The sequence below is a fragment of the Leptonychotes weddellii genome, chromosome 13, assembly GCF_054177405.1.
Source record: "Leptonychotes weddellii isolate Sample4059 chromosome 13, ASM5417740v2, whole genome shotgun sequence".
Classification (NCBI taxonomy): Eukaryota; Metazoa; Chordata; class Mammalia; order Carnivora; family Phocidae; genus Leptonychotes; species Leptonychotes weddellii.
Genome location: NC_138381.1, coordinates 912988 through 922429, shown reverse-complemented (window position 1 = coordinate 922429; position 9442 = coordinate 912988).

Sequence of the window (9442 nt, the reverse complement as noted above, 5' to 3'; positions counted from 1 at the left end):
CTCAGTCTTTGGAGATGCCTGGGTGTGGCCTGTGTGAACTCGAAGAAGGGGCTGAGCTCCCAGGCGCAGGCGCATCTTCGCCCACGGCTATCCCTCCACCCACAGTGCTCTAGCGGTGTGGCCCTGGACAAGGGACCAGAGCTCCAGGGGCCTCAAGCTCCTCCCCATAGCATGGGGTAACAATAAGCACCTTGTAGGGTACTGTGAGGATCTGAGGACAAAACGAAAACCCTTAGCACAGAACTGGTGGATGGATAGTACGTGATCTTATTTAAGGACACACGTGCACAAATCATGGATAATATATATATATATATATATATATATATATATGAAAAGCGGAACCAGAGAGTGAAGTACATGTAATCTTGAAAGACTTCCTCAAAGGAAAATGTGAAATTGGATCTGAAAATCAGTCAAGAAAATGAAAGCAGAAATATTTCACATGAGTTAGATGTTTGAAGAAGGAAAGGTGAGTGGGAGCCAAGAGGGTAATTGGCTAGGTGGGACAGAGCAATGGGGAGAGTAAGAACTGAGATCATCTGAACAAATTCATCTGCAGAAGAAAATGAGGTACTTCGCCCCCAAAATCCAACCAAACAACAGCAAATGACAGGAAGGACGAGGGCAAAGTGCTCCTGAGGAGGGTGATATGGTACTTACAGAGACTGCATGTTGCCAGGGAAGCAAAAGGAAAAATACACTGTGCAGAAAATTCTGAACGTCAGCCCTGTCAGAGAATGCATCAGCAGTAATAGGAACTTTGCACCATAATAAGGATGGGCAATGCTCACTAATGATAGTCTCCAGTGAAGACCAAAGTGAGGGCAGGTTCCTTTACTAACAAGTGACCTTCGGCATGTCTTTAATATCATCGAATCAACATCAATGCATCTGTAAAATGGGTTTATAAGCAGAGCCAGTGGAGAAACCAAGGAAACTGAAGGGCTCCCAACAGGATGCCTGGCCCCATGGGTGTTCAGCAAAGGTGCCTTGGGGTTGAGGCACTTCGAGAAAGCATAGTACACATTTCTCCCCTTGAATTAGCTCAGGAAACCTAAGAGGGCACAGGGTGAGAACTTTAACCCGGGGGCACGTGGATGTGTTCGTGCATCGCAGAGAACCCCCCTCCCACGCAAGCTGCCCTGGTGCCCCACACCAAGGTCGCTGGCAGAAGCACTTACAGGGCACCCCCTATGGCCTGAAGTCCTGGAGAGGACGCACGCAGGGCCTCCGACCTGAGCGCACAAAAGCTGGTTCTGAAATGAAATTGAGAACAATACAAAATGAAATCTAACCAGAGCTAGGTTATGTGGGAAGGACCATAATCTTTCGGAGTGAGTCACAGAAGAGAACCCGTCGGAGAGGGTGGGATGATATCTGAATATGGAAGCAAGCATGATTTCTTGTTCTCAAAATCGCTGCGACACGTAAGCAGTTCCCACAGTAGTTCTGTTTACCGGGTGGAGCCGCGCTGTTTTCTCAACACTGGGGAGCGCCTTATAGCAGAGAAGGACAGGTGTTCCGGAGTGAGTCCATAGTGGAGCTGGAGTGAGCCTCTTGAGCATCGCCCTGGTGTAGATGCCGTGGGGATGGGCAAAGGGGAGACCCGCCCGTCCTGTCCCGCATGACTCAGCGTGCTGACATGCTACTCTCAAACCTCACCTTTTCCTCCAGGTGCTCCGAGCAAGCCAGTCGCCAACCACCTTCTCTCCTCGCTCTGCCCTTGCTCCTTCTGAGATCCTCTGGCCTCTGGGCCTGCACCCTCGCACCCCGCTCTCTGGTTTCAGGATCAAAGATCACGTCCGTCCCCTCTCTTCTTGCTTTCCCGGGCCTCCAATTTCTCCTGCCCTCTACTTTCCATGGAAGTGGCTCCCACACGTAGGTAAACATGCCCTCTTTATTAGTGTCTGATTTTCTCTCTTGCCTGGGCCCCTTCTTCCAGGCAAACATTTTATCTCTCAGCCTCTGAGCACGCTTTTCCTCCCATGTGCTAGGATGAGGCCCGGTGCCTTTGCTGCCCAAGAGGCCGGGGCAGAGCTGACGTGGGAGAGCAAAACCATCCTTTCCGTGAGCTGAGCCGAGTAATGAAACAAACCCACAGCGCGGGCCGCACCCAGCTGAAGGACGCCATTCGAAAACGTCCCCACTCCTGAAGAGCCATTCCCGTGTTACCTTCAGTGACGTGGGGAGCCTGGCTCTGTGAAATTGGTGTGCCGCTGTAGAGACTGGCTAATTTACACTATTACTGCGGCACCACCTGCTGAAGACAAATCTGCGGTGAATTCTGAAAAGTGAAGAACTCTTTGTAAAGCAAATAATGACCCCTTCCATTTTCAATCCTATGAAATCTGGTTCAATAGGTTTTCTTAAAGCAGAGCGCACATGTGTAGAAGCAAACATTTCCAGACTTGAGGCAAATCCACTTTTCACCCAGTGATCAAAATTGTTATAAAAGATTTTTTTTTAACTTTCCAATTCCAAGAAAATCCGTGTCTTTGGGGACAATGTATCCCCTTCACTGGAGGGCAGGGAGGACCTCCTGTCATGCAGGAGCTCTGCATCACTTCCTCCAATCTGATTGCAAACAGAAAAGTCTGGATGAATCAAACATATGCAGTTCAAGGCACAGAAGACGTTATTAAGCAAAACTGTTCAGCAGTGGCTCCCAATGCAGAAATGGCCAGCACGCAGGTGGCATGTGTAAGCTCTTAAATCCTGAAAGCTGTCCTCCTTTCCCCCCAACAGGGCATCACTAAGGCAGAGAGACACCTCCCGCTCAGCAGCGCTGCTAGGGAAGCCAGGCGCGGTGGCCCCCGTGTCTGACACACCCGCTTATTTATTTAGCTAATCAAATCATATTGCATGGTTTGAGTGGGAGACGGTTCCTTCTGCTGTGGAGAGGTTTTTCTTTTCCTTGTTTTTTTCTGGAGAATGTGAACTGAAGCTAATCTGTATGATATTCCTCCTCTCCTGTGGCTGACCTGCCAGGACAGCCTGAAAGATCTGTTCTGCTAATAGCCCAGTGCATTAGTTCATAGTGAAGACATTCATCCTGGAACAAGAGCAGGACCCCAGCACCTGGTTGCCTTTGTCCCCATCACAGTGGTTCAAGGACTCCGGGTGAGCTCCTGGCCCACAGGCCCGGCCTTCTGCAGAATTTCAGCTCTGTGCTTTTGCAGAGCTCAGAGCCAAAGCAAATGACATTTGTGATAATGAGAAAGCCAAGACCGATGGGAACAGTCACATCAAAGTTGTGCCCGCTTTTCTAAAACTTCTTTGAACATGTTGGGAAGAGCGGGTGTGCGCTCCAGCCAGGGAAATGGGGAGGGGGTGCCTCCCGCGCTGTCAGTGAGCTGGACGTACCCGTGCCGGGGGCAGGGGGTGGTCCCGCAGCTCTCACGCCCACTGCAGTTCGGCCCGCGCCCGCCGCCCCCACCGGGCAGGAAAGCAGGAGGAGACTGCTTGGGGCCACTCGGGATGCGACGTCCCCCGGGCCCGGGCCAGCACTCCTCTCAGGGCTCCAGGACGACTGTGGGGCAGCGCGAGGTCACGAAATCACTCGTGGGGTTTCGTCCAAGACGCCCCCAGGCTGCAATCAAGCGAAGTGGCCCCGCGTGGAGGAGTCGGCGCCAAAGGGGTGGGGGTGGGAGGCGCCCCTAGAGCCTGGGCCTCGGGGGTGGGCGCGAAGGGGGCGGCGCGCGCCCGGGGTAGTGAGCCGGGACCGCCTCCAGCCAGACGCCGACGGCGCCCCGCCCCACCTGGCGGGACCCCCGCCCCGCCGGCGCCGCCCCCCCTGGGACCCTGCGCCTAGCCTCGGGACCTCCCCCGGGGCAGGCCAGCCCGCGGTGGGGCCGTAGCGTGGCTTTGTCCTACAAACTGGGTGGAATCCAGCTGGAGGGGGGACCCTCGTGCCCCCAGCCCCCGCGGCGCTAATTAGGAGACCGCGGAGGATGGGGAGGGGAGGCCCCGCGCTGTGGCCACGTCCTTTTTACACACCTCCCCCATTCCCCTCCCACCCGCTTGTGGCTGAGGGTTGCAGAAATGCGGGAGGGAGGGGTTGGGGCGGGGGTGTCCGGTGAAGGGATCTCTGAAGACAGCCGCGCGTCGAGACCAGAATCGAAGCCTATAGGTGCGGACACCGGGCAGAGGAGGTTCCAGGACTCAGAAGTTGTGGGGTCCTGCCTGCGTACCCCCCGGCACCCCTAAGCTCCTCCCCTCCAAAAGGCGCCCGAAACTCGGTGCGGAAGGGGCCTGGGCGTCCAGCGGCGCCTGCGGGGACACACGCACGCTCGCGGGTAAAGTTCAACCCTGCGCGCAGGCGGCCCGGCCGGCGCGGGGGCGGGGCAGCGGGGGGAGGGGGCAGGAAATGCCGTTAATTGGGGGAAATGCACACCAATTGTATGGCGGCCTTTGATGTGCGCCTCCAGGCGCGGCCTCTCCACGCCGGCGAGCCCACCCGGCGTGCGCCCTGCTCCCACCGCGCGCAGCCGGCCGAGCGCCAAGGACGTGTGACATTGGTTTGAAAAAGCAGGAGGCCGTGGGTCTTCTTCCGTCTCTAACGTCAGACAGCTCGCCTGGAGCCCCTGTCTCTCCCCGACCCCCTGGCCTCCCAGCGCCCCGATTCCTGGGGGTGGGTGGGGAGGCCGAGCCCTGCGGAGGCAGGCCACGCTGACTGCGGGTGCCGACGAGGAGCGGCCGCCGCGTGTTGGCCTAACATATGTACACATATAAATATAGTGTTCGTCCAAATGACATTCCGCTCACTCTCCCTCTTGCCCCCCTCCCTTCTTCTTTTCATCATCAGCAAATAAAGATTAGCTGGTAAGATTATAGAAAGCGTTTTCAGGCTGGTGCTGATCTTTATTCCAGAGGCTTTGTGATGATATTGATGATGATGATGGTCAAGTGGACAGTTTGATTTTTGTGTTTGGAGCTAGTTATAAAGAATCAATATTATATCAAGGGGTAACTTTCGTGATAAAGGACTTTAACCACTCTGGCTATTCATCATAAGTCTGTAGCAAGCAGATAGGTCAAAAGAAATTATATTGCACTAAAGACTGAGTCTTCTTATCTCTCCCATACCAGGGGAATAGGGACAAGCCGATCGATACAGTAGCTGCTGTATACTTCTTGCAATTATCAATAGCTGATTTCGCCTTTTGAGGCCTGCATCTAATAATGCAAGCAAATAATAATCGTTTGAGCGTCCCGATAAGCAAGGGAGCCAAAGTTTTAGCTGGCTAGCGTTACTTATGTCACCGTACACGCTGAAGTGCCCCTCCTAGGTCTGTATGCAGCCCGGATACACAGTTCAGGGTTACAAGAGAAGTACTTTCATATCGTTTGCATCCCTGAGTGTGAAGATGGATGGCCATGCGCTGATGTTTGTCTGCGAGACATAAAAAGCCATGAAATGTTTGCCTGGGATGCCTACTCCTGAGGTAGTAAGCCATCCTGTAATGTACAAGATGCTATGAAGCACACAGATCTAGATGGATTTATATACTATGTTCTTGGCTCCCATCTATTAAAAATTTCGACATAGTTACCTCAATAGCTTTGAAAGCCAAGAGGGTGACAGCAGGAGCTGAGTGGAATGTGGGTGGGGCAGTGAGTTGTGTATTGGTTTATTTAAGGAGAACATTTTTTTTTTTTTTAAGGGGAAAGTTATCTTCAAGTGGGTGAGCAAGAAGCTTGGGGAAAAAAAGCCTTTTCAAAAAGCCATAAATATAATTTGGGGCTACATGTTTGCTAGCGCCCCCACAATGTAACAGAAAAGCAACATCTTTATAATTGGCACTTGACATGCTGTTTGCGTTGGGCGGTGGTGCACCAGGCACAGATTTCCTGTTGATGGAAACATTTATCACTGTGACTACTCCAGAGTGGCAGGTGGTGTTATCAATTACCTCTTCTTACCAATAATAATATTAGTATGGTAATATCTTTGCTCAAGTGAGAACCAATTAGCGGTCACTTGTCACACCATTAAAGACACAAAATCATGCTGGATTTAATGGCAAGGACCTAAAACAAAAGTTGGGGGTGGAGGAACCAGAGACAAGGGAGTGAAGGCCAGTGGCGAGAACTTTGATTTGGGGGGGGGGGGGGGAGAATGGAAGGAGACAGAAAATAAAGCTGTAATACTTTAATACTTTTTCTGTATTAAGTGGCTAGGGAAATAAGCACATGATAAAGTATCAAATGCACCTCAGGTAAAAATGTGCTTTGTGGATGGAGAGCCAGGTAGCTTCCCTAAGCTGGGATGTTGAAATAGAACCAACTCTTCAACCTCCCCTTGTCAAATCCATCTTGCAGATAGGCTTTCTGTTTTATCTGAATAAATGATACAAATTAAATCAAACATCTAATTATATGCTCCACTAATGTAAAATCTACAGTATTAATTTGTAAATAATATTATTAAGCAGACAAAATAATAACATGTCGCCTCATAAGATGAAAACAACATTGCAAGAGGAAAGACAATTAACAAATTAGATTTAATTATAGAGAAGAAAAGCAACTTTTGTTTTTGCAATAGTATTTAGGTATGACAATATTTTAATAGGCAGTGGTCATGTGATGGTAAGTCTATGTGTTCTGCATGCATGAGTGGGTGTCCGCACCTCGGGTGCACATTCCCGTGGTTGCCCTTAATCTAGGCACGACTGGAGGATAATCCTGTCCCTCATCTGTGAAAATATGCTGTTGACACGCTGTCACCTCACAATAAATCTATTGTCATGACTCAAGATGCATATGCTTTCATTAAAACTTGCTGCAGTGAATAAAAACAGAAAAGTTTCAGATCTCAGTGGAGAGAGGCAAGGAAGGCAGAACAGGTAAGTGAGGAGGTAATGTGCCTTTTGCTTTCGGCCTTTTAAAAATATATATTGATCCTGTTTACCCCAGTCGATTTTTAAAAGGGTGTGCCACAGATTCACTGATCTGCACCATTTTAGCACTGGCGGGGAATTTGCGAAGGTTATCGTTTCATATCCTCCCTGACCCTTTCCTCCAAGTCTGCTCGATTTTCTCAACGAAATCCCAGCGCAGTACGCGCGGAGGACGGTATGGAGCCTGCGACTTCCCCCAGCCCACTGCACCCTGCACGCCCGGGCGGGACCTGAGCCCACACCCGGCAAGTCGGGCCGGTGCAGCTCCGAGTCCTGCGTTCGCGCCCGCTCACTGTGAGAGCCACCGTGTCCACCACAGCGCCAAGCACAGCCTGCTGCACCTTCCCCCTTACAAAGCTCGGCACGACTTGCGCGACACCCCTGCAATCTGAGGGTTTGCTTCTTACAGATAAAGGGCAGGGGTCTCAGATTTGCCTCCACTGGAGGCACCTAAAAGATCCTCTCCAAGACCACACCTCGTAGAAAATGCAAAGCAAGTTGACAAAAATTAAACAGTTGCATTTGGAAGTCCCATAAAGACCTAGGGATGTCCTGCCAGTGTGTTGGAGAAAGGTTGGGGGCAGGGGGAGAGGACGAATGGCCTTAAGAACAAAAAAGGTGGGGGTCGGCGCGCGCCAAGTAATCCAAAGAGGAGGAGTCGGTGCCATGGGGGCCAGGAGGCTGCGGGGGAGCCGGGCTCGGGCTTCCTCTGAAAGGCTTCGGACGCTGCGGGAACCTACATTTGCTTCTTCTTCTTAAAGTGTGGATTAAAAAAAAGAAGAAGAAGAAGAAGGGGAGGGGGGGAAAGAAAATTAACCAGATCCCAAAAAGCAGTGCACCTTTAACCTGGGGTCTAACCCACCGATGATTGTTTTTGAGTTCGTGCTCTTCTAGAAAGACATCACCGAAATCTACCTTTCAGCAGCAGCTTAGCAACTTCACCCAACTCTGGCCGGTCCTGTAAATTCTGAAAGAAACTTCCATTCGCTACAACCGCCCACTCCTCACCAACACACGTTCCCTTCTTCTCCCCCTACCCCCACTTCTCTTTGCCCCTTTTTCTCTGGGAAAGTTCCTGGCCCCGCTTGCCCCAAAGCCCCGGCCACAGGCTGCAAACTTTTCACTGCCAAGCGCCCCTCTGCCGGATGCAAGAGCATCCCCAAAATGCTCGCAGCATTTGCGAAAGTTCACAGGGTAATGGCGATATAAGGATGTCCCCCCTCCCCCCCGCAGAGCTTCTCCATAAAAGCGTGGTGTGGGGCGGACAACTCTACACTTCAAACATCTTTTATTTGTCTTTTTTTTTTCCTTTTCAAAACCAAAATCGCCTTAATGATTACGCCCGCCACTAAAGAGCAAAACAAAACCAACCTTAAGGGTTTTTTTTTTTTTGAGGGGGGACAAATGTGGCGGCGGGGATTCTTTGGAAGGGTGCCGACCTGTGCGCTTCCTTCCTCTGATTTTCCTGCGCTTTCCTGGAGCCCAAAGCTGTTGCTTCGTGAAACTTACACAATTAGAGTCGGGCGAGAAAACGCAGGCTGGGAAGCGAGAAGATTCTAGAACGGAAAAGAAGCCCGTGGAGAGGCGGGCGAGCAGCTCAGGGTCGGGGTCCATCCCGTGGGTGGGGGGGGGGTCCCGCAGCCAGGCAAAGCCCCACCCCCAGCCACGCGAGGAGCTCGCAGCCCTCCGTGCGTTCGGGGCTGGCGAGTCGCCGCCCGCTTCCCCCCAGCGCACGACACTGGGGAGGCCATCTGTATCAAAGCTTCGTACCACACAGGGCCACATGTGAGGACAAAAACAAGAAATTTAGGAAATGAAAAAAAGATAAACTGGGACAAGGGGCGCACAGGGCCGGGCGCGCCGGCGCCAGGGCCTGGGGCACAACCTGGTGGCCGCTCGGGGACCGAGGACACGCGCGAGAGTGAGCACGCGGGAGAGGGCGAGCGCGCGTGTGCACGGGGGCGGTGGGGTGCGCGCGCGGTGCGAGGGCGCGTGCGTGTGAGCGCGGGCGAAAGGTGGGTGGGTGTGCGGGAGCGCGCCGCGCCGGGCGCCCGAGGGTGCGGGGCCGGGCCAGACGCGCGCGACCCCCTCACCTACAACCCGAGCCACTCCCGAAAGTCCTAGAACGCAGCGGGCCGCGCGCGGGACTTTCGTGGACTTGGAACTTTGAGTCGCGTGGCCTCGGGGCACCTTGCATCGCCTGCCCACTCCGCATACGTCCAGGCCCGGCACCCGTCGGGAAGGGGAGCTAGTGGGGGGGTACACCGGAGCCCCGCCGTCCCCTCCCTCCCGTTGGATTTAAGGAGCCGCTGGCGGCGGGGAGGCCCGGCGGGCGGGGCGGGCGCTCCGAGTCGGAGGGGCCCGGGGGGGCGGGGAGACAGGGGGACGGAGGGGAGGGGGGCGCGGGGAGGGGAGGGGAGGAGCCGCGCGGCCCGCGCCGCTTCCGAACCGGAAAGTTGGTCTTGCCGAAGTCCCGCCACCCCGGCGTGCGCACTCCGCTCCGCTCCGGCCGCGAGCCTCGGCGCCGGCCGGCCGCC